The 26,471-nt window shown below is 42.6% G+C and overlaps 1 protein-coding gene across 4 annotated transcripts in view; it reads right to left on the minus strand.

Annotated features, from left to right (window-relative positions):
* RASGRP1 (RAS guanyl releasing protein 1) overlaps positions 1-26,471 on the minus strand; it is a 217,890-nt gene that overhangs the window by 111,399 nt on the left and 80,020 nt on the right. Inside the window, exon 1 of one of the 4 annotated variants that reach the window (XM_055537331.1) lies at positions 15,939-16,057. The exons of the other annotated variants lie outside the window; for them this stretch is intronic. The gene's annotated coding sequence lies outside the window, so the exon portion shown is untranslated. Of the gene's footprint in view, positions 1-15,938; positions 16,058-26,471 lie in introns of those variants that run through there. 4 annotated transcript variants of the gene reach the window in all.

The raw sequence follows: 26,471 nt of genomic DNA on the forward strand, positions 1-26,471 counted from the left end.
TGTATCTGCCTATCGCTTCTGTGAACTCCACTTTCTTCCTTCAAAATCTGGTTTTGACTACTTTCCCAAAGATAGCATTGGTTTGGGTCACTTGAGGATGGCCCTGGACGTTTTCAGACTGGGAATCATCCACCTCTGTTGTCTAAGACACTAGTACTAAGTCACTTCAGTAGTGTCCGACTCTTTGCAACCCTATGGACCATAGCCCTCTAGGCTCCTCTGTCCATGGGATTTTCCAGGCAAGAGTACTGAATTGGGTTGCCATTTCCTTCTCCAGGGGATCTTCCTGATGCAGGGATTGAACCTGCGTCTCATGTCTCCTGCATTGACAGGCAGTTCTTTACCACTAGCGTGACCTGGGAAGCCCTGTTGTCTAAGGGTGTCATCAAACCTGCACTGGAAAAGGATGTGTTTCCAGAGACATTTGAGTTTGGCAATTGTTGAAACATGTGTTCTTGAAAGAGGTGGGTCAGGTAAACAAAGTTGGGAGTCAGGGCATAGCATACCAGAAAACCAGAGCAAATATGGTTGTAGCACAACTTGAATAATAATACTATTCATGGCAATTACTTTGTATCAGGCACTGTCCTATGCACTTCCCATAGTTTAAGTCCTTTAAATCTCAGCATAGCACCATGGGGTGTGCCTTTATTAGCCTGATTCTAGACATGAGGAAAGCAGCAAGTTTCCGATGCCCTCTCCAAGGCTCTATTTCCAAGGATAATAAGTGATGTCCCCAAATGATGGACATATCTGGTAATTGACCTATGCTACCCATAGTTCTGGGGTGACTCTCCTGGCTATGGTCAATTGATTCCTGGATAGATACCTGATGCAAACACAGCCAACTCATTGGCAAGTCATAGACACTCAAGAATTTGGACTGGGAGTCATAGAGATAGGAGTATCTGCCAAAGCTCAAAGGGTGTCCGGGCAGCCAGTAGATGAGAAAGTAGAAGGAGCTCTTCCACTGAGCAATCAAATAAGGAAAGAGCCACGTGAAGCTAAGAAATGACAGGACTGCTTAAACACTCCAATTCTGGGGTCTCACAGGCCAGGGTTCTACTCTGGACTCGGTTATCTGTGAACATGGACAAATCGCCTAGCTTCTCTAGGATTTAATTTCCTCATCTTATAGGAGTGATGGTATTGCATCAGGCAAATTGCTCAGCACAGTGCCTGACACAGGATATGCACTCAAAAGAATAGCTATTATCATTGTTATTACTATTTCTGATGGATTTTCAGTTCTCCTAAGGCTTGACTTAATTTCTTTTCTAAGATTCCATCATCTCTTGTTTACTTATAACCCTCCTTTTACTAGAGTGAGACGATAGAAATGCACGAGTTGTCAAGTAACACAGCAATAACTTTCTCTCTCATTTAAAAAAAAAAACCACTTAATTTTTACAGCAAAACTGATCAGATGGTGCAGAGATTCCCCATATATTTCTACCCCAACACATGCGTAACCTTCCCCTTTACCAACCTCCTCCAAAGTGGCACATTTGTTATAACTGATGAACCCAGGTTAACACATCATCACCACCCAAAGTCCATAGTTTACATTAGGGGTCACTCTTTGTGTTTTATATTCTATGGGTTTGAACAAATTAATAATGACATGTATCCATTCCATCATAGCATCATACAGAGTAACTTCCCTGGTCTAAAAATCGTCTGTGCTCCATCTATTCATCCCTTCCTCCCTACAACCTCTGATCTTTTTACTGACGCCATAGTTTTGCCTTCTCCAGAATGTCAAACAGTTGGAATCATACAGAGTGAAGCCCTTTCAGACTGGTTTCTTTCACCTGGTGATATGTGTTTGAGCTTCCTCCATGTCTTTTCATGGCTTAATAGCTTATTCCTTCTTTGGCACTGAGTAGTACTTTGGCCACCTCATGCGAAGAGTTGACTCATTGGAAAAGACTCTGATGCTGGGAGGGATTGGGGGCAGGAGGAGAAGGGGACGACAGAGGATGAGATGGCTGGATGGCATCACTGACTCGATGGATGTGAGTTCGAGTGAACTCCAGGAGTTGGTGATGGACAGGGAGGCCTGGCCATGCGGTGATTCTTGGGGTCGCCATGAGTTAGACACGACTGAGTGACTGAACTGAACTGAATTGAATATTCCACTGTGAAGATGTAACATGGTTTATTTATCCATTCACCTATTGAAGGACATCTTGGTTGCTTCCAAGATTTGGTAATTATGAATAATTCAGTTCAGTTCAGTTCAGTCACTCAGTAATGTCCAACTCTTTGTGACTCAATGGACTGCAGCATGCCAGGCCTCCCTGTCCAACCAACTCCCAGAGTTTACTCAAACTCATGTCCATAAAGTCAGTGATGTCATCCAACCATCTCATCCTCTATTGTCCCCTTATCCCCCCACCTTCAATCTTTTCCAGCATCAGGTCTTTTTCAATAAGTCAGTTCTTTCCATCAGGTAGCCAAAATATTGGAGTTTCAGCTTCAGCATCACTCCTTCCAATGAATATTCAGGAATGATTTCCTTTGGGATGGACTGGTGGATCTCCTTGCAGTCCAAGGAATTCTCAAGAGTCTTCTGCAACATCACAGTTCAAAAGCATCAATTCTTCAGTGCTCAGCTTTCTTTATAGTCCAACTCTCACATCCATACATGACTACTGGAAAAACCACAGCCTTGACTAGATGGACCTTTTGCTTTTTAACATGCTGTCTAGGTTGGTCATAACTTTTCTTCCAAGGAACAAGCGTCTTTTAATTTCATGGCTGCAGTCACCATCTGCAGTGATTTTGGAGCCCCCCCAAAAATAAAGTCTGTCACTGTTTCCACTGTTTCCCTATTTGCCATGAAGTGATGGGACCAGATGCCATGATCTTCGTTTTCTGGATGTTGAGTTTTAAGCCAATTTTTTCAATCTCCTCTTCTACTTTCATCAAAAGGCTCTTTAGTTCATTTGAAATTATGAATAAAGCTGATATAAATATCCATGGTTAGGTTTTTGTGTCCATAAAATTTCAACTTACTTGAGTAAAAACCACAAAGTACCACTGTTGGATCATGTGCTAAGAGTATGTTTAGTTTTGTAGGAAACTTCTAAACTGTCTCTCAAAGTGGTTGTGCCATTTTGCATTCCCACAAGCACCGAATGAGAGTTCCTATTAATTTCCATCTTCATCATGTCAGTGTTAAGGATTTGGCCACAACCCTCCCCTTTTAAGATCAGCTCTTTAGAATATGGTCTGGGGCATGTATAGGATTTGTTCTTCATAGAATCACAACAAAAGGATGATAATATAAGTTACTCACTTTCCCTCCATTCCATCTCCTTCTTTCCTCATCAGATATGGCAATATAGTATCAGCGATTTATTATATCCTTACTGTGTACTCAATACTTCACTGGACTTTGTGCGTGTGTGTGTGTGTGTACACGTACATGTGTGTGTGTATGTGTGAGCGAGAGAGAGAGAAGAGGAGGGAAAGAGAAGCCCTGTTTCTGGCCAAAAGAGTTGATGGGTTGGTATGAAAAACTAAAGTAGCAAATTCCAAACAATAAAAACCCTTATGGTAGTATATATCAAATACAACACAATTCTTTAGAGACCAGTGATTCTTAAATGAGGGTCTACAGGTACACCAAGAAACAGGCAAATGCGAATCCAAACCAAAAAGACAGATTTCCCATCCTCACTTCCAAAATTTCAAGTCCAGACAATCTGAGGAGGGAGATAATAAATATTTAAAGAACTCCTCTGAGAATTTTGCTTTGCCCTGGATTTCAGAAGCACTGTTGAAGTATATAATTATGCTTTCTGGGGTTCAGAGTTGTCTAGTATGTCTTGATAGGAGGTTGAAAGTTAGACTTGGATCTTAGAAGATGTGAGCTAGAGAAACAAAGGAGGGAAAGATTCCAGAAAAGCAGGAGCATATGCAGGAAATTTGGCCTCTTCAGGGCACCTGTTAAAGGCCGGCAGGTGGATGAAGTAACAAGACTTATGAAACAGAAGCAGCAGGCCCAAAGGGGAGAACCACTGGAGGGGCATGCTTACATTTTGCATTTATATTTGCGGAGTCAGCATCATCTTGGCCTATTTTTGTTGCAGTCTTTTGTGAAGTGGGTGGAGCAGTGCTCTTGCTGGCCCTGGTGGTAAAGCGAGTTAGCTCTGAGGAGGTCTCATTTCTGCTCTTAGTCTCTGCTGTCTGTGCCATAAAGTAAAACCAGCCCTGAGTGAGAGAAGGGGACCAGTGGTGTTAGCTGCAGTGCTACCTCATCTTTGCAAGAAAGTTCTGGATTGGCTGGTTCAAGACACCTGGAAAAGTCACTTCAGGCCAACGTGAGCCCAGCCTGGGGCTCGGTGGTGGCCTCCAGGAAGTTGGCAGCTCAGCTGACTCACTTGGTTTTGTGGTGCTGACAGTCTCTACGGGACAGGTTTACGGAGGACACAAGAGTCTTAGCTCAGGAAGGCTTCTGAGAAACTAGACCATATTTAACAGAAACATTGGCCCTCTGACTTTGTTATATATAGTTGGGCGTGAACACAGGGCTGCTGGCTCCCTTCTTTCCAGGGACCAGCCGCCTGTGTGCTGATGTGGAGTCTGTCTTTTCTGAGGCATCTCTTCCTCTGGGACCTGGCCTCCTGCAGCTCTGCCCCATGTTCTCTTCTGTGTGTTATCCCAGAGGCTGGACATGATCTTTCAACTTTTCCCTTCTCAGGTCTTACCTATCCTGTGTTATTTGAAATCAAGCTCAGATTAAATCTATGCAGAGTAAGCCCTGTAGCAAATATAGCAAATGTTATAGCAAATTCTATAGTGTTGGGGGCTGTGACTGCTCTCTGAATCAAAGCATTGAGGGCCCAGGGACTGACACTAGCAACCATGATTAGAATTTACGATATTCACTGACCTTCGTGGCTATCTAAACACAGAGCTCCTAGAGATATCCTGCCTGAGCTGAAGTCCCACAGTGAGGATATCTTGCTTTGTGATATGGAGGGAGGGGAGAAATGGTTTCTCAGTAAACGGCCTTCCAGGCCCTGTAGCCTTTAGGTCATCCTCTGTGAGATGCTGTTGTTCAGCCACTCAGTGTGTCTGACTCTTTGTAACCCCATGGGCTGCAGCACACCAGGCTTCCCTGTCCTTCACCATCTCCTGGAATTTGCTCAAACCCATGTCCCTTGAGTCAGTGATTCCATCCAGTCATCTCATCCTCTGTTGCCCCCTTCTCCTCCTGCCTTCAATCTTTCCCAGCATCAGGGTCTTTTTCAAACAGTCAGCTCTCTGCATCAGGTGGCCAAAGTATTGAAGCTTCAGCTTCAGCATCAGTCCTTCCAATGAATATTCAGGGTTTATTTCCTGCAAGATTGACTGGTTTGATCACCTTGCTGTCCAAGAGACTCTCAAGAGTCTGCTGTCAATGAGTCTGATATGTAGTGTTTGTCAACACTAACATATTCAGACTCAGGTATTCTTTGCCTCCAGCGTTCAGGCATGATCTGCCTTATTGTCATTGTCCTCCCCAGCCCTCACAAGGAGCTGCAACGGAACAGCAGTCCTACGACTGAGAACCTCAGTGAGCCATGCTCTCTTACTAGAAGTGAAGACAAGAATATTTGCTATGTGAGAGAGATTTTTTTCTTCTCTGTGTGCACAGACTTGATGTCATTGTTGGGGAGCCCTAGGTCGGGTGTGTACTCAGGTAACTTGTGAGGAGGAAACATCCCTTTAGGGAGCATCACCTTTCTCATGGAGCATGAAATAGTCCCCAGTATTAGACTTACAGGACAGCAGGCCTTCTTTTGAATAAACTGTGCCACTGAATGAGTGAGTCCACATTAGTAAAACAAGTCAGAGTTCTCCGGAAGTGTTTGTGGCACTGTTTAGAAGTGTGGTGGACCTCCATGATAAGCAGTGAAGAATCTCACTGTGCCAGTTCATTGGGTCACATCTCTGAGGGGCCCAGAACAGATGGGATCTCTGAGGGGCATTCTATGAGGTGCTACATGTTCCTTGCATGTAAATTCCTTGAGCCATGAAGGTGAAGGCCTCATCTGTCTTGTTCATCATGATGTCCTCAGTGCCTGTAGTAGTTGCTCAATAAACACATGTTGGATAAATGAACTGTTTGTCTTTGATGGACCAAATATGGTGTTAGAGGTATGAGTTGGGTAATATATGGGTGCTATGCTTAAAGAGTTCTCAGGCAACTATGTAAGGCAAATAATAGGGGGAAAAATACATAATGTAGTTGTTGTTCAGTTGCTAAGTTGTGTCTGACTCTTTGCGACCCCATGGACTGCAGCACACAAGGCATCCCTGTTCTCCACTATCTCTTGGAGTTTGCTCAAGTTCATGTCCACTGAGTTGGTGATGCTATCTAACCATCTAACTATAATGTAGTAATATATATATATATATATAAAAGATCCCAAGGGAGTCTGAGGAGGGAGTTAATTGTGTTAGGAGGCATGCAGGTGGATCAGTGCTTTATGCAAGAGGCAAACTTGACAGGAACAGGTGAAAGTTTGAGAAAGATGAGAAAGATTGAGAAACATTATACAGTCAGAAAGACTTTATGCTTCACCAAAGGAAAGGGAGACAAGATGGACCTTGGGAGAGAAGCATAACACAAGCATGATTTCTATTTCTGAGGAACTCTCTGTAAAATGGAGGGTCAGGGCAGGTCTCTGTGAAGGGACGTTAGAAAGCATAGTTACAGGATGTTACGATGGGACTGTTCCTACCTCTGTTGTGATGAAGTACCAACATAATAATTATCAGCTGCCAAAGGGAGTAAGAAACAAACCCGCCACATCCACATACTCTGTACAGAAGAACTAACTCTGAGGATGTGTCACGTGTGTTCCAACTCCTTTAGCTGGATCAAAGCTGCCATAAATGTTGCTCTGTGTCCTATGGACCAGATGAATGCCACTTGGGAGAGAAATGAGATGGAGCCATCTCAGCTCCTGTCCAATTAGAAAGGTCCTGTCTTGAGAAGAGAGGAGAAATTCCATTGAAAGCAGCCAGAGATGCATTGCCCAACGCCCAGGGGATGAGGGAGGAGTTGTAAGAGGCCACTGAGAATAGAGATGTATTCACCAGGTCAAACAAGACTGAAAGGAGATAAACCTAGAGAAAGAGGTCTCCTGCCCAGGGCCACCAACATTAGTCAAGGGCCAGCCCCAGAGAACACAGCCTTTCCGTCAAGTAAACACTGTCCTAGCCCACACCTCTCCCCACTCCCTCCTCTCTTTTAGGTATGATGGTGAGGGGGTGAGGAAGATCATGAAGTGGAAGGCTAAAGTGTCAACCTCTTTCCCCACTCTGGGCCCCCAGCTTGAGACAGACCCAATGAGAGGGGATTCAACACTAAGTCGAGTTTAGCTTCTTGATTATTGCAGAGAATTGGACGTTACCATGAGAATGTCTTTGTGATTTAAAGTGACTCTAATGCTGTTCTGTTCTCTAGGAGAGAGCAGAAAATCCGCAATACTTGACAAGGTTTTTATCTAGAGGCAGGAAAAGTTAACCCACTGAAAAACCAGTAAGCAACAATAGGAGACACTTATACTGTCAGTGGGAATGTAAATTGGGGCAGCCACTACGGGAACAGTATGGAGTTTCCTTTAAAAATTAAACACAGAACTATTACATGATCCAACAATCCTGGGCATGTATCTGGACAAAGCTTAATTTGAAAAGATACATACAACTCAATGTTCATACCAGAACAATTTACAAGAGCCAAGATATGGAGACAACCTACATGTCCATCAACAGAGGAATGGGTTAAGAAGATATGGTACACACACACACACACACACACACACACACACACACAATGGAATATTACACAGCTATACAAGGAATGAAAAAATGACATTTGCAACAACATGGAAGGACCTGGAGATTATCATACTAAATGAAATAAGTCAGAGAAAGACAAATACTATATGATATCAAGTACATGTAGAATATAAAAAAAAAATTATACAAATGAACTTATAAAACAGAAATAGAGTCACAAAGAAATCAACTTATGGTTGCCAAAGGGGAAAAGAGGTAGAAGGGATAAATTCAGAGTTTGGGATAAGCAGACATGAACAACTGTATTTAAAAAAGATAAATAACAAGGTCCTACTATATAGCACAGGGAACTACATTCAATATCTTATAATAACCTATAATGGAAGAGAACCTGTAAAATTATATATCTATATCTATATATATGTAGATCTATATATATGCAGATATATATATATATGAATCACTTTGCTACACCGGAAACTAATATAATAATGTAAATCAACTATACTTCAACAACAACAACAACAAAATAGAGACAAAACCAATTCTGAATAAATTATAAGTACTTATTCAACATGCCTGTTACATATGCAAACTGTGCTTGGCTTGCATCCAGTGTTCAATAAGTATCTTTTTACTGAGTAATGTCAAATGGTTTAATGATTGTACCAGAACTCTCTGCATGGAGACACAGAAATCACAAGAGCACCAAAAGTCAAATCTAGAAGTTGTGTTTTAGTTGCTATGAACTCTTTAAGCGCTGTTAACTATCTGACCTCAAAGAGTCATGATTACAGAGTGCCATCAGTGACCTTGTGGCCTTTGAGTAGAGGAGAGTATCTACGGACTCAAAATCCTTATATGATGTTCCTTTGTGGAAGACAACTAACAATCAGTAACTCCTGCTCTTCCATGTCTATAGAAAACACACAAAAGTTGTTTGAAATCTCTTCACAAGCAAGGATACAGTGCTACCTCAGGGTTGGCCTGAAGATGCTTACTTGACAATTGATAGAAGATAAGAGGATAAGACCTTCTCTGAGGTTTCATCAAAGGAGATTATGGTGAGACGGCTCATCCATTCATTCTGCCCTCCTCCTACAGTGCTTTCTTCTATCCTGCAAAGGCTGGGTGTCTAAAAACTACATTTTCTCAACTCCCTAGAAGGTAGGCTTCCTGAAGTGATTCAAATTTGATGAATTAGTGACACTCATACAGATCTGAAGGATGGTCATGGGTCAGGAGCCATGCTTCTGAGGGCCAAAAAGTATGTGGACATTTTCAGAGTCTATTTCTTTCATGGGTGGTGAAAGGCAGAGGATGGGACACTTATTCATATTGTAGCAGGTGTGTTATAATCCGAGGCTGGCAGTCGTGGAGAATTCCAGGTCTTAGAAGCTTCCTGGTTGCTGTGGCAGCAGTGTGATTCTGGGGGAGGTAGCTTCCTGGTTAGGGAAGAGTTCCCTTGATGGGCCAGTTCTGCAGCGTGCCTCTGGAGTCTTTCCTGACAGCTCAACCTAGAGTTTGTTTCTTCAGGCCGCACTGTGATTCTACAAGCCATTTACTATCTTGAAACAAATACCTTCCTACTTAAACTAGTTAGAAGGGACTATGTTCTCTACCATTGAACCCCAAATGGATACGGCATGGCATGTAAAAAACAATAAAGAAAAAAAAAATCAAAATATGTCTGAGAAGCTAAAGATGGGGAGGAATAAGTAGAAGAGAGAACTGTTTTGTCTAGAGGTGGCGGGTAACATTCATCTTTTCATCCACTGATTCATTCATCCCATATTTTTTGAGGTCTTTCATATCCCAGACACTGGGATCAAAATATGTCTGAGAAGCTAAAAATGGGGAGGAATAAGTATAAGAGAGAACTGTTTTATCTAGATGTGGCGGGTAACATTCATCTTTTCATCCACTGATTCATTCATCCTATATTTTTTGAGGTCTTTCATATCCCAGACACTGGGATCAGCAAGCCATTCACTGGAGGGGTGGGGCTGGAGACAATGGAATCCCATATTCATGGCGTTCAAAGTCTCATGGATTATTCCTCTTTCTCTCATTATTCTCTCAATCTGGCTGAGAACATTGCTTACACTTCTTTTCATTTAGTAATCAGATAGTTGAGTGACTTGCTCAACCAAAGTATGTGGTTCCTAGAGAGCTAAAAGCCCCAGGAGCAAAGCTCTACCCTCAACTGTCTAGCCAGCAATACTAGTGATTGAGTTTTCCTATCAGCTACACCAATAATTAACTAACAAATAGAACTGACAATTAATATGTTAAGATCAGAGTTTAGTCCCCACACATGAAGAACAAGTTTCTGTCATCTATCAGGACAGTAGATTCCCCTCTAATTTCCTTTATGTCAGGATGATGCATGCGTTTGGCAGCCATGGAGATGTGTTGCTCAGATCTCTCTTTAAGAGAGAACTTGTCATGAGGCATGCTGTTGTGGCAGGTTCCTTTGCAATCTGCTTCAGCTTTGAAACCCATTAAGCAGTGCCCAGGCAGCCTGGCCATCACTGAGCTCATCAGGGACAAGGGCCAATCACGTCTCCTCTGTCAGCAATCTGAGCCCCCAAATATTCTACCCAAGCCTCTCTTCTGTTCCTCTCCTGTCGGATGTCAGACCTCTATCACTGTCTGAAGCCTTTCTGCCCTCTTTCTCTTTCATTGGTCTTACCTTCAACAGATTTCTTGGACTCTCAACTCTGTCTAAGATATCTGTTTTCTGGGGTACCCAACTAGCCTACTGTGCAAAAATACCTTGTCTATTCAGAGGTTTACCTATTATTTATCACTGGAGAGCTTTCCCATTTGTGTTTGTCTTTCTTTTCCCTGATGAAAGACAACTTGGGGCTGCCCAGATAGCTCAGTTGGTAAAGAATCTGCCTGCAATGCAGGAGACTCCAGTTCAATTCCTGGGTTGGGAAGATCCATTGAAGAAGGAATAGGGTATCCACTCCAGTATTCTTGGGCTTCCCTGGTGACTCAATTGATAAAGAATCTTCCTGCAATGTGGGAGACCTGGGTTTGATTCCTGGAATGGGAAGATCTGAAGGGAAAGGTTACCCACTCCAGTATTATGGCCTGGAGAATTCCATGGACTACAGTCCATGGGGTTACAAAGATTTGGACATGGCTGAGCGACTTTCATTTTCACTTTCTTTTCCCTGAATGAAGACTTCCATATCAGAAATTCTGGTTTCTCTAGTGTAGACCCACCTCAATTCCAGCAGTAAAGGAGTTAAAAGGGACATTTGCAAGTAATCAGAGTAAAACAAATAAATGAGGGGAAATATTGGGTAACTGGCATTTGGCTCAAAAACATCCCTGACCCTGGCACAGATTGACAGAGCCCCGAGTTGCCCTTCATGGAGCCATATCTTCTGTTGTGATGGAAACAGTCACCAGTGGACATCGGTGTATAGCCTCCTCTCTAGCATGTGCTGTTCAACTTGTTTGCACAGTGAAAAACTGACCAAGAAGGAATGCCTTGGCCAACATTGGTACCCATAGTGAGCTGCTTATTCTCTAAGGTCCAACTTGTCTGTCTCCTTTGTGAAAATTTTCTGCTCTCTCAGGGAGCATGGCCCAGCCCTGTGATGCTCTTACTGCTTGCTGGGTGGACACAGTTCTCATGATGCAAGGGGATTATTGGAACGTGTGACTCCTCCCTGGCTAGGTTGCGAATCTTAAGGGAGGGATGGTGTCTCTCTCAGTAATCTTAACATCCTCCTCATAGGTGTGGACCTGACACTTTGTAGGTGACCAGTAATTGTTGGGTGAGTGGAAGGTGTCTGCTTGTCTAGAACATGGCAATGGGCTAGACCCTGGTTAGGAAGTTCTCTGGCCTGTGATTCCAGGCTCAGCCCAGGGCCTTCCTGTACATCCAGTTGGTTCAGTGAGTACTGACCCCTGTTCACAGCATGGTGATGAGTAAAGAGAAAAGGTAGGTGGCCAGGCTGGGCTGCTCATTGTGTTTCAATGTCCTTATATATAACTCAGGAAATCTAGTTAGTCTGTAAGGACTTTCTAGCACCATGATTCCAGGTATCTGTGTCTGAGGACATGTAGCTGTGTCATCTGCCAGCCTGTCTGTTTCCAAGGAGGATGTGTCTGATTTAGAGATGACATGTCCCTCACTGTGACATGAAAATCCTCCATAACTACTTGCCCAGGCCAGGGAGGAGGGACTCTTCTGATTATAGTAATGAGCTGTCACTTATACTCAGAACTGAAGGGTCATAAAGAGGAAGGGGAAACATTTATTGGGTACCTACTATGCCTGCTAGCTGCTTTTACAAATGTTATTTGAGTTTTGTCTCAGTCTATGACAATTCTGTGAAGTTAATAAGATCCCTCATTTGAAAAGTAGAGAAATGAGACTCAGTGGTTTAAAAAATCTTGCCATGCATCACAGAGCTAGTGAACTAGTAGAGGTGGGAGTTCAAGCCAGGTGTCCAGACCGCTAGTCTGATCTTCCTCCTTCTGTGATTCCAGGCAGATGGCAGGTGTAAATGAAGGTCCTACCTTGGAAAGTCATGGAGAGAGTTGGGAACTTAGGGAATGCTGCAGGTAGAGGGTGGAAAGCAGAGGGTTTAAAGGGTAATGGAGTGAGACAAGGCTGGCATGGTATAGAGGGTGTGCACATCAGCCAGGGACAGTAAGCTTGATGTAATTGTACACACCAGAGAACCACAGACAGTTCCAAGTACAGATTGAGATACTCAAAATCATGTATCATGAAGGTTAACCTGGCTTTGAAGTAACATACAGATTGAGTAGGGGAAAGATGAGAGACTTCTTACAAAACCTATGGAAACAGCCTTCCTCCATGATGACTCATTTAACAGACAAAGGGCCTCTATGTACAAAACTCCTGAGTTGAGCTCCACACTAAAAGATACAGGAATGAAATAGACATGGGTCTGCCCTCATGGACAGAAATGGTATGGACCTAACAGAAGCAGAAGAGATTAAGAAGAGGTAGATAGAATACATAGAAGAACTATACAAAAAAGATCTTCTAACCCAGATAACCACGATGGTGTGATCATTCACCTAGAACCTGACATCCAGGAATGGGAAGTCAAATGGTCTTTAGGAAGCATCACTATGAACAAAGCTAGTAGAGGTGATGGAATTCCAGTTGAGCTATTTCAAATCCTAAAAGATGATGCTGTGAAAGTGCTACACTCAATACACCAGCAAATCTGGAAAACTCAGCAGTGGCCACAGGACTGGAAAATGTCAGTTTTCATTCCACTCCCAAAGGCAATGCCAAAGAATGTTCAAGTTCAGTTCAGTTCAGTTCAGTAGCTCAGTCCTGTCTGACTTTTTGCAACCCCAGGGATTGTAGCACGACAGGCTTCTCTGTCCTTCACCAACTCCTGGAGCCTACTCAAACTCATGTCCATTGAGTCAGTGATGCCATCCAACCATCTCATCCTCTGTCATTCCCTTTCTCCTCCTGCCTTCAATCTTTCCCATCATCAGGGTCTTTTCCAATGAGTCGGTTCTTCCCATTAGGTGGCCAAAGTTTTGGAGCTTCAGTTTCAGCATCAGTCCTTCAAATGAATATTCAGGACTGATTTCCTTTAGGATTGACTGGTTTGATCTTCTTTCAGTTCAAGGGACTCTCAAGAGTCTTCTCCAACACCATAGTTCAAGAGTATCAACTCTTTGCCTCTCAGCCTTCTTTATGGTCCAACTCTCACACCCACACGTGACTACTGGAAGAACCATAGCTTTGACTAGACAGACCTTTGTTGGGAGAGTAATTTCTCTGCTTTTTAATATGCTATCTAGGTTGGTCATAGCTTTTCTTCCAAGGAGCAAGTGTCTTTTAATTTCATGGGTGCAGTTACCATCTGCAGTGATTTTGGAGCCCAAGAAAATAAACTCTGTCATTATTTCCATTGTTTCCCCATCTATTTGTCATTAAGTGATGGAACCAGATGCCATGATCTTAGTTTTTTGAATGTTGAGTTTTGAAACAGCTTTTTCACTCTCCTCTTTCACTTTGATCAAGAGGCTCTTTAGTTCCTCTTTACTTTCTGCCATAAGGGTGGTGTCATCTGCGTATCTGAGGTTATTGATATTTCTCCTGGAAATCTGGATTCCAGTTTGTGCTTCATCCAGTCCAGCATTTCACACCATCATGGTTATCTGGGTCATGAAGATCTTTATTGTATAGCTCTTCTGTGTATTCTTGCCACCTGTTCTTAATATTTTCTGCTTCTGTTAGGTCCGTACCATTTCTGTCCTTTATTGTGCTAATCTTTGCATGAAATATTCCTTTAATATCTCTAATTTTCTTGAAGACATCTCTAGTCTTTCCCATTCTATTGTTAGACAGAGTGCCTAGAACTATGGACAGAGGTTCATGACATGGTACAGTGATCAAGACCATCCCCAAGGAAAAGAAATGCAAAAAGGCAAAATGGTTGTCTGATGAGGCCTTACAAATTGCTGAGAAAAGAAGAGAAGCTAAAGGCAAAGAAGAAAAGGAAAGGTATACCCATTTGAATGCAGAGTTCCAAAGAATAGCAAGAAGAGATAAGAAAGCCTTCCTCAGCAATCAATGCAAAGAAATAGAGGAAAACAGAATGGGAAAGACTAGAGATCCCTTCAAGAAAATTAGAGATATCAAGGGAACATTTCATGCAAAGATAAGCACAATAAAGCATGTTCAAACTAGCGCATAATTGCACTCATCTCACACGCCAGCAGAATAATGCTCAAAATTCTGCAGGAGAGGCTTCGACAGTATGTGAACTGAGAATTTCTAGATATTCAAGCTGGATTTAGAAAAGGCAGAGGAACTAGAGATCAAATTGCCAACATCTGTTGCATTTTAGAAAAAGCAAGAGGGTTCCAGAAAAATATCTACTTTTGCTTTATTGCCTATGCCAAAGCCTTTGACTGTGTGGATCACAGCAAACTGTGGGAAATTCTTAAAAGAGATGGGAATAACAGACCACCTTACCTGCCTCCTCAGTAATCTGTATGCAAGTCAAGAAGCAACAGTTAGAACTGGACATGTAACAATGGACCAGTACACTCTCCGACATAAGTCACAGCAGGATCCTCTATGACCCACCTCCCAGAATATTGGAAATAAAAGCAAAAATAAACAAATGGGACCTAATTAAACTTAAAAGCTTCAGCACGACAAAGGAAACTATTAGCAAGGTGAAAAGACAGCCTTCAGAATGGGAGAAAATAATAGCAAATGAAGCAACTGACAAACAACTAATCTCAAAAATATACAAGCAACTCCTACAGTGCAATTCCAGAAAAATAAATGAACCAATCAAAAAATGGGCCAAAGAACTAAATAGACATTTCTCCAAAGAAGACATCCAGATGGCTAACAAACACATGAAAAGATGCTCAACATCACTCATTATCAGAGAAATGCAAATCAAAACCACAATGAGGTACCATTTCATGCCAGTCAGAATGGCTGCGATCCAAAAGTCTACAAGTAATAAATGCTGGAGATGGTGTGGAGAAAGGGAACCCTCTTACACTGTTGGTGGGAATGCAAACTAGTACAGCCACTATGGAGAACAGTGTGGAGATTCCTTAAAAAACTGGACATAGAACTGCCTTATGATCCAGCAATCCCACTGCTGGGCATACACACTGAGGAAACCAGAAGGGAAAGAGACACGTGTACCCCAATGTTCATCGCAGCACTGTTTCTAATAGCCAGGACATGGAAGCAACCTAGATGTCCATCAGCAGATGAATGGATAAGAAAGTGGTGGTACATATACACAATGGAGTATTACTCAGCCATTAAAAAGAATACATTTGAATCAGTTCTAATGAGGTGGATGAAACTGAAGCCTATTATACAGAGTAAAGTAAGCCAGAAAGAAAAACACCGATACAGTATACTAACATATATATATGGAATTTAGAAAGATGGTAACGATAACCCCGGAGAAGGCAATGGCACCCTGTTCCAGTACTCTTGCCTGGAAAATCCCATGATTGGAGGAGCCTGGTAGGCTGTAGTCCATGGGGTCGCTAAGAGTCGGACACGACTGAGCGACTTCCCTTTCACTTTTCACTTTCATGCATTGGAGAAGGAAATGGCAACCCACTCCAGTAGTCTTGCCTGGAGAATCCCAGGGACGAGGGAGCCTGGTGGGCTTCCGTCTATGGGGTCGCACAGAGTCAGACACGACTGAAGCGACTTAGCAGCAGCAGCAGCAGCAATGATAACCCTGTATTCGAGACAGCAAAAGAGACACAGATGTATAGAACAGTCTTTTGGACTCTGTGGGAGAGGGAGAGGGTGGGATGATTTGGGAGAATGGCATTGAAACATGTATAATATCATATATGAAATGAATCACCAGTCCAAAAGAAAAACAAAAACAAAAAACAATGGACCTGTTCCAAATTGGGAAATGAGTATGTCAAGGCTCTATATTGTCACCCTGCTTATTTAACTTATATGCAGAATACTTCATGTGAAATGCTGGGTTGGATGAAGCACAAGCTGGAATCCAGATTGCCAGGGGAAATATCAATAACCTTAGATATGCAGATGACACCACCCTTATGGCAGAAAGTAAAGAGGAACTAAAGAGCCTCTTGATCAAAGTGAAAGAGGAGAGTGAAAAAGCTGTTTCAAAACTCAACATTCAAAAACCTAAGATCATGGCATCAGATTCCATCACTTCATGACAAATAGATGGGGAAACAACGGAAATAGTGGTAGAGTTTATTGTCTTGGGCTCCAAAATCACTGCAGATGGTGACTGCACCCATGAAATTAAAAGACACTTGCTCCTTGGAAGAAAAGCTATAACCAACCTAATAGCATATTAAAAAGCAGAGAAATTACTCTCCCAACAAAGGTCTGTCTAGTCAAAGCTATGGTTTTTCCAGTAGTCACATGTGGATGTGAGAGTTGGACCATAAAGAAGAGTTGGGAGGCAAAGAGTTGATACTCTTGAACTATGGTGTTGGAGTAGACTCTTGAGAGTCCCTTGGACTAAAAGAAGATCAAACCAGTCAATCCTAAAGGAAATCAGTCCTGAATATTCATTTGAAGGACTGATGCTGAAACTGAAGCTCCAAAACTTTGGCCACCTGATGGGAAGAACCAACTCATTGGAAAAGACCCTGGTGCTGGGAAGGATTGAAGGTGGGAGGAAAGGGGATGACAGAGGATGAGATGGTTGGATGGCATCACTGACTCAATGGACATGAGTTTGAGTAGGCTCCAGGAGTTGGTGAAGGACAGGGAAGCCTGTGGTGCTGCAATCCATGGGGTTGCAGAGAGTTGGACATGACTGAGCAACTGAACTGAACTGAACTGCTCTCAAGGCACTTACTATCTCATAGAAGAGATGAATTACTAGATATATTACTAGAGTCAATGCTAAGGAAGAATAGCCACATTTCCACTGGACAAGCCCCTTCTTTTTAAAGGGGCCAGAAGTGAGTTTTTGGATATCTCGGTGTACAAATTATGGCTCTCTGCCTTTTTTCCTTCTCCTTTAAGCCTCCACTCTCCTTTCTGTGTGGGTCCAGGTATCAGAGAGTGCACTCTAGCCAATGTTTGGACTGTGGTGCAGAGCTCCTCTCCCTGGCCTCTTGACCTGGGATTAAGGGACCTCCTTATGGCTCCTCCTCTTCTCCACTGAGGCCATTAATTCTTACATATCCAGGTGCCCTTAGTTCACTACTGGCCTTGAATCCCTTGGTCTCAGGAGATGTGGTGTGGATCTTTCCTGCGTTTTGTCTTTGGCTTAACTCATCTAATGTTTGTTACTCCACTGGTGGCCTGCATGTCATAGCTGGACCTTACCTTCAGTCACACACTGGGTACTTAACCATCAGTTCTTGGATGTTTAAATAGCAGTATTAGCAGGGACACTCCTAGCTTGTAAATAGATCTTGGGGCTTGGATAGGGGTCCAGTGGCCAAGACTCTGTGTTCTCTATGCAGGGGGCCCCAGTTCAAACCCTGGCCAGGGAACTAGATTTCACATGCTACAACTAAAGATCCCACGTGTTTCAACAAAGATGGAAGAAAGATCCTGTGTGCCACAACTAAGACTTGGCAGAGGCAAGTACATAAATAAAATAAATATTAAAAAATAGATCTCCTTTGAGCGGGACCTAGAGGCCATAGAGAAACTGCCACATTATTCTTTTTCTTCTTCTGTATGTTTAAACCTTTCCTCTGTACCCAGAATCATGGAGAGGTGGAGCAGGAGGCAGGGTTGTTTATTTGCTCATCAAAATTTTACAGAATGCCCTCTGCCAGGCACTCTCCTCTCTGGGAGTCCAGTTACTCAGCAAGGAGCTGCCACTGGTTCACTTGGTGCCCATGCCATTGGCTCTGAGTGGTTGAAAATCATTCTCTCTTCTCTAGAAGTCTCCCTCCTTTTTAAGAACTACCTGCATCGCACACAGTAACTACTAGGGAGAAAAATCGCATGGGAAAAGAACTCTGAGGCCAAGAGGAATTCCAAATTAAAAATTAACAACAGACTTTTTACAAGGCTCTGCACCCTGGCTGTTGCCCTTGACATTGACTTTTCCTTACTGAGGGACCCAGGGAAACATTTGTGCTAATACTGATATGATTGCCCTTATCATCACTACCTGACTGTCATTAAATATTTATGGAGTTCCACACACTGCAAGGAGCTATTTGCACGTAGCTCTAAGTGGAGGCCTTCACAAAATCACCCAAATTGCAATGTGGAGGAGGAAAAGCTTTGAGCATCACAAGGGCCGGGCTTTGGTCCCCCTTGTGGCACTTTGCCCTCAGTCTCTGTGTTTTCAGAATGGGTTGGGAAAATGAGTCTGTAGTTTTGGTTTGGGATTCTGTGATCCTGATTTCATCACTTTTTTTTTTTCATATTCTATTATCACTGTTTTTTCCCTTCTTCTTATTTTAACCATCTTCTCTCTGTGTCCTCCTTTTCTCTCTCTCCCTCCCCCTACTCAAATCAGCCTAGCCTACCATTAACCCTATGGCCTTAGTTTACAAGAAATAGCTTCTGGAAAACAGTTCACCAAACACAACTGTTATTCCAAGCTCTGGAACTGAGACCCTCTTCTCTTTCCGGTCCCTGAGCAAGTGGGCATCAATCTGCTTGTTTTCCTCTTAGCTGTGAACTTTAAAAGAGGTTTTCAGGGAAATAAAAGGAGGCAGAAATAAATTATGTTTTGCCCGATCCTTCTGTTTTCCAGGCCTCTCTCCTTGTCACGCAGTTTACCTGGGCTGTTTGTTACAACTTCTACCCAACAGGGTAGAAAGATAAGCTTGTGATGACCAAAGGTCATTTATTACGTTTTTAATTGATTAGAATATCATGCTTGAAGCTGCATTAAATCACGAGTTTCTCAAGGACACATGGCACAAGCCTGGCACACAGCGGGTATGCAGGGAGCATTTTATTTTGGACTCAGTGATATTCAAGGATACATTTCTTGCAACTTTCTCAGAGACAGAGGCTATTGATGATAATTATATTTTAAAAACAACACTGGGAGACACTGTTGGCCATGTAGGTGTTTCTGATTTTGGAACTTACAAGAAATTATGAAAGTATAACTATTAAATTTACTTTGTTATGCAATAAATGGATCACCTTTATTGAAAGGAATATGTATATACAAATTGGGGTGACATCAGAAAATTGAACAGGTAATGTCATGCTCATGGCTTGCAGAACGAGAAGCTGCAACATGGAAAGGATTTAGAAGTAACATCTTAGAAGAAGCAAATACAAATGTTGTCACATAGTGAAGTCACAACTCAGGAATGGCTGCGGGATTGGCATGGGCACTAGCTAACGCATCTGTGGAACTTCTGGTTCCAGCTGGAAGCAGGAATCGTACAGAAGCTCCTTTCTGTTTAGTCTCAGGTGGCTAGAGGGGATGACCCTACCAAAGTATGTGAGACATGAACAAACAGAATTCATATTAGTAAGCTGGTGTTGCCAGCTTAGGGAAGCCAACTGTTGGGGGCTTCCCTGGTAGCTCAGATGGTAAAGAATCTGCCTGCAATGCAGAAGACCCAGTTTTGAGCCCTGGTCAGGAAGATTCCCTGGAGAAGGGAATGGCTCCTCACTCCAGTATTCTTGCCTGGAGAATTCCGTGGGCAGATGAGCCTGGTGGGAGCTACAGTCCACGGGGTCGCACAGAGTTGGCCAATTTGTTGTTGTCTCAGCCTCACTTTCTGCTATTTCTGACCAACTGGGTTTTAGGGTAAGGATCCTGGAAGATGACGGGAGGAAATGGAATGTCTCACAGTACCTTTTCTGGGTACTGAAGAGCCTTCAGGAAAATTTCGTTCTAATTCTCATCAGCTGAACACAATGAAATGAAAAATACAGACATTCAGGGCAATATTCTATGCTGTAAAGGCTTCAGTTAAGATGTACTTGTCAGGAGTGACACCGCAGAGGCTGGGAGGAGGGCTGGCTGCACTTTCCTAATGCTAGGAGGGTAGCAAGGACAGGGATGCTCCACAGGGCCCTGCAGCACACACAACCCACCCACTGAGGGCCGCCAACTGCCCGTTCCTCTCATCCGGTTTGGCTGGCTTAGTCTCCTAAGCCTCCCTGCTTCTGCTATTCTCTCCAATCTGTTTCTCACAGAGCAGCCAGAACCTTCTTATAAAAATGCACAACAAGCTATGTCAGCTCTTGCAGTAAGCTGTCTGGTGTTTTTCCACTGCATTCAGGATATCATGTGAGCACATCACTTTCTTACTCTGGTCTGGTTCTTATATTCCTACTCTGTATGCAGAGCTCTTTGAAGCTGTGGCCTTCACCCACCTCTCCAGCCTCATCCCGGGTTCCCTTCTGTTTCTGGAATGTGCTCCGGGCACGTGGCCTTTCTTCTATCCCTTGAACATATAGACCATGTTCCTGTCTCAGGGCCTTTGTACTCATATCCTCAGCCACCCTGACCTCAGTTCTTTGAATGACTGCCTTCTTCCCATCCTCCTGGTCTCAGCTCAATGACACTCTCCTTGAGATCTTCTGTGACCTCGCATCTAAGTGAACTTAGGAAGTCTCTCACAATCACATTGCCCTATTTTATTTTCTTAATAGCCCTTATCACTTCCTATGATTATTGTGTTTATTTAATGACTCACTAGTTTATCGACTGTTTTCTAACACTAAACTGAAAGCTTCAGAGAATAGGCTTGTAACTGCATTGTACACTATTATGTGTTGAGAGCTAAGTTCCTGGCACAAATTAGGTCCAGAATAAATAGTTTTGGTTGGTGTTGATAAATGATGAAACTTAACCCATTCTCCCACCCCAACTCTGGTACCGACAGGCTCAGTGGATGGGACATACTTTTCCTTTGTAAAGGGGGTTGAAATGTCTGTTGACCTTGGAGGAAGGGCCAATCCAGGACACACTTTAGCACACTTGAGGCACTTAGTTTTAGGTGGGGCTCATGCACAGCATCTAATATCACTCAAGAGGGGCAGTATGATGGTATCCAAAGACAGCCTCCACTAATTCCTTCCTTCTTACGTATAGATGCCACTTTGCACATCACGAGGTAGAAACCATTTCCCCACTCCTTGAATCCCACTGGAGTAATGATTTGTTTTGATGAATAAATAGAATACAGCAGAAGTGATATTCTGGGACTTTTAAATCCAGGCCTGGTAGAATTGGCAGCATCTGTTTCATCCTTTTTGGGAGTCAATTTCCATGTAAGAAGGCCAGTACCCCCAAGAATGCTGTGTTTTGAGGAAACCTGAGCTATCCATGTAGACAAGTCCCAGGGAAGAGTACCGAGGCACCAGATATATGAGTGAAACAAGGGACCCTGCAGTCCAGGCTGTAAATGCAGCCCATAACACCTGAAGCAGAAGAGCCTAGCAACTCAGCCAAGTTAACCTACAGAGTCATGAGGAATAAATCGTTAGTGTTTCAAGACCCCGTAAACTTGGGTGAGGTTTGTTACGTAGCAGATAGTCAGCTAAATTCCGAGGCTTGAAGAAATTTGGAGCTTCTCAAGTATTAGTATACTAATAAATCAGGGAAAATTGTTAAAGGTAGGTTCTGATTCTGTAGGTCTGAGGTGGGGTTGAGATTCCACATTTCTCACTAGCTCCTAAGTGATGTGCAAACCAATGACAAGAGTGCATGGACTATACTTTGAGTGGCAAGGCCAGTTCCTAATCTCCAGGAAGTTCCATACTTAAACCATGTTAGAAAACCCCAGGTTTTCCCCATGCATGTTTGAGTAAAGACTATTAAGAAAAATGTTCTTGTCAAGTAAGTTTGGGGAACACCCACCTACTCCATTCTGCTACTAGAGACTCACAATATATATTAGCTAATTCGAAGCTCTTAAGAGTTCCTCCAGCAAAGAAACCTGTTCAAATATAGCACAATATTTCCTGAGTATTTGATGTCTTAGAGAACTAGTGTTCTGTGGGACATACTTATTGTTGTTTAGTCGCCAAGTCATGTCTGACTTAGCGTAGTGTGTCAGACTTAGCGGCCCCAACTGACTTTTTGTGGCCCCACGGACAGTAGCCCATCAGACTCCTCTGTCTGATAGACTTACCAGCCAAGAATACCAGAGTGGTGGGATGCCATTTCCTCCTCCAGTGGGGCATACTTGGAGAAACACAAAACCACCTTGTTTTTTTAAAAATCAACTTGGCTAGTTTCTTATTGTCCTTCAACAATGAATTCTTATGTTTCACAGTTTTGCAATCCAGAATCTTTTTTCCTTAGCTCTAACCTAATTCCTTACCCCTTGCTGCAGTGTAAGATGTCTCTATTCATTTCTCATAGGATGGGAGGACAATGCATGTCTCTGTTATCTAGCCCTTTCTCTCCCTGAAGTTCTCTCCTGCCTTGTCAAAGTCCTGGATCTTCCAGTTCTTTCAGTTTTTCTTTCCATTTCCCAGCACTTCATTGTTCTTTTGCCAAGCCGAGTGACCTTGGATTAGTTTCTTGATATCTCTAAGTATAAATGTCCTCACATGTAAAATGAGGTACCTTCATTGTAAAATGAAGATACTCCTAGTTCTGGGGTGAGTATTAAACGTACCAGTCTCCAGGAAGCACTTAACATAAGGCCTGCAAATTTAAATTACTCAGTAAATATCAGCTCTTGTTATCACTGTTCTGGGTCTGAGTACCATTTCTTAGAGCCCTAACTCTCCAGCACTATGAGTGTTCACGTCCCACTGAGCCTGGGAGTAGGTAAGAGATGGGGAGGTGGGGAGCAGGGGGACATGTGGCTGATTGAAACTCATCTAATTCCATAGTCTGATTTGAGCTGCTATTCTTAGCTGCCTTCACACCAAATCTTTCCCCCAGTACTGCTGAGCAGCTTCAGAAAGTTCAGGCTAAAGTTAGATTCTGAATCTGTATCTCTGGAAGTCCACCCACTCCTCATCTCTGGAAGCTGTTCTTTGGGGCTGACACTGGCATTTCAAGGGTTATCTGCTATTTTTACATTTTAATCATCTCTTTGCTGAAACAAGTCACACATTGCCCTCCAGAAGCCAGACTTTATACTAGTAGGTTTTACACTGAAACATGGTTCTGAACATCACCACTCCCGTTTACCCCTTTATTCCAGAGACTCTCTGTAAATAGGGTTGAATTCCTTACTTCTTCTGTTCCTCATTTGCTTAGGAAAGAGCAGGCAGCTTCTCATCCATATTAAAAACCTATGGCACTTTTCTCTTCACTGGCTCCTCTCTCCTGCCATTTGCAGACCCCACTAATAGCATCACACTGTAAGTCTCTGCTCTTATAAAAGATGCACAGGGGTAACTCAAGCTGTCCTTAGTTCTCTCTTCCTTGGCCTTTAAAGGAAGTAGCTCTGGTCACAAGACAAACTTCCTTCTCCACGAAGTGGGAGAAAAATCTGCTGGATTTTGTTTGCGTTCAAGCCTGATATGATTTCCTAGTATGTGGAGATATGATGCAGCTATTATTGTATTTCTTTGTGAGCACCAGTTGCTGTCCTTCACACAGGCTAGAACCCAAGCCAGGACTGAGGGTAGTGAGTGCTGTACTTGAAAGTAGTGATTTCAGATTTTCTTTGTAAGGGACAGAGAGGCATGTATTTCCAGGTAATTTAAGATGGAGGAGAACTCGACATGAAATGGCTAGGATTTAATGTTAGTAGTGTGCCATGCATTGTGCTAACCAAAAATGTAGCATATAATCTTTATTCCTTTTTTACAGAAGATATCTAGGAAACTAAGGCTTAAAGCAACTGATGTAACTTGTCCTAGGTCACAGAGCTGGTCAGTGAAAGAGCAGATTCAAACCAGGGGGCTCTAGCTACTCCGATGGAAAGTTCCCTTGAAAAGCCAGCTGGGGCAATTCCAGGGGGAAATGCAGAGTTATGGCTTCTGGAGGGCTGCAGGGCACTTTTGTGCCACTTAGCCCATTTCCCCGTCTGCAAAGAACATATCATGTGGCCGGTCCACTAAGACGTGGTGGCTCCTTTTGTAAGTGGCTGTGAGTTAAGGCATTGCACAGCCGAGCATTGCATTTCATGACCCGTAGACAGGAAATGTCAGCCTGAGGTTTCTGACTGCGCCTAGAAAAAATCTGTGTGCTGAAACTTGAACCACTGTTATTTTCTCTTTCGCTTCCCACGGATAGGAAATGAATCCAGAAAAGTTGCAACTTCAAACTGGAGTGCACATATGGTGCGAGTCTTACGACTACTGTGGATCCAAAGAAAGTTTTTATTACCAGTCTCATAAATTTTGCTTATTTGGATTATAAACTAAAAGGCGAGAGATTTATAAGATCTGAAGAGAAACCAGCGTATGGGTTATAAAGTAAAAGATAGCAATGACTTTGATTTGAAAGTGGTTTAATCCTGTTTTTTTTTTTAAATCACTATTATTATTAATGGCCTTCCCTCTTAAATGTGTCTCAAGGGCCAGCAGCATCACCTGGGAACTTGTTATCAATGCAGAGTCTCAGGCCCTACCCCAGAACAATGGAATCATAATCTGTATTTTAACAGCATCCTGAGCTTATCTGCATGCATAAAAGTTTGAGAGGCACTATTTTACAGAACTTAAAGCTTGAGGGTGGGGTACAGACTGTTTATGTGTTATGGCAATTATTCACAATGCTGGCTGCACCTTAGAGTCACCTGGGGAACTTGAGAATGTGTTAAAGACTGGGTCTCACTGCTCGAGATTTTGCATCCCTTTATCTGGGGTGGGTATGGGCATGGGTACACTGAAAAGCTTCCTAGGCGATTCCACTGTGTTGTCAGCATTTAGCACCACTGCCCGAGGAAAAGCAGAGGCCTGGCTCGGTGTCTACCATCATGAAGACATGTATCGGGTGTGAGGACAAGGGTACTCTGCTGGACTCTAACTAAAGCAGCGTGGTTGTAGATGAATCTCAAGGAGAGATAACAGAATAAATATTGAAGTTAACAATCAAGCCTTATTGTGTGTAGATATTTTTTTGATAAGGCCATGAAAGAGAAGCTATGGGACTATATTCAGACAGAATTAGGGTTTGGAAAAACGTACCTCTAACTCAGTGAAAAGATGTTCATGGAAAAGATTTAGTGTCCTTCATCCAAGATTTTGGCATCTTTCATTCAGCACATGTGCCTGTCTTAGGGTTGCCAGATTTAGCAAATAAAAGATACAGGATACTCAGTTAAATTTGAATCTCAGCTGAACAAAGAGCTATTGTTTAATATAATTTTCTAGTATGCAATAATTGGGACATATCTATATTAAAAAATTGCTCACACTACTTATCTGCAACTCAAATTTAACTGGGCGTCATATATTTTATCTGACAACACTAACCTGTTTAAAATGGGGAAAATCCCAATTCGTCAAGACACCATGCATATCTAAAAAGATGTCTGTGGTGAATTATGAGGTTGAGCATCTCTGTGTGTGTGTGTATGTGTGTGTGTGTATGTGTGTGCGTGCACATGCGCGCAGGTGTATAAAGGGTATTGCAGGGGTGGGGTTGTTTACTGTTGGGAGTGAGGAGAAAGAGACAAAAGCTTCAGTAACAGTAAGGAGAACAAGAAGAATTCTCCCAGTATGTCAGGAGGAAATTCACCCACAAGTTATAGACTAAAAAACAAAACAAAACAAAAAACCTGAAGAAGGCTTCATAAAGGGAAATTTTCTCCATAAAAAACAGATTTTTTTGTATGTAAAATTATTGGAGGGTTATTTGCTTGTAGAATTTTCAAATGGTTTAGGCAGGTATGGAAAGGAAAGCAAAAGTATATCACAGTCCCTTGGTATCCCCCCTAGAAGTTACTGCTTTTAACCCTGACTTCTGTGCCTTCTAGAAATCTCTTGGGCATGAATTAACATCTGTATACATGAATTATTTAATTTCAAAGAAAAGTTAAAAATTTACATCCATCTGCAAGTTGTTCTTATTTTCACTTAACAATACACCTTAGACATCTTTTCATATCTGCATATACCTACCTCACTTTTTAATGAATATAACTTATTTATATTAGAAATATTTGAATGTATTATTTATTTAAAGGATATTTAAAATTACACTCTCTGAGCAGAGCTTGGTATAAGTGGTTGCCTCCCCTCATTCAGCACTTAAAGCATCATCAATATTTGTTCAGTTCAAATA

The sequence above is a fragment of the Bubalus kerabau genome, chromosome 10 (assembly GCF_029407905.1).
Source record: "Bubalus kerabau isolate K-KA32 ecotype Philippines breed swamp buffalo chromosome 10, PCC_UOA_SB_1v2, whole genome shotgun sequence".
In the NCBI taxonomy this organism is placed as follows: Eukaryota; Metazoa; Chordata; class Mammalia; order Artiodactyla; family Bovidae; genus Bubalus; species Bubalus kerabau.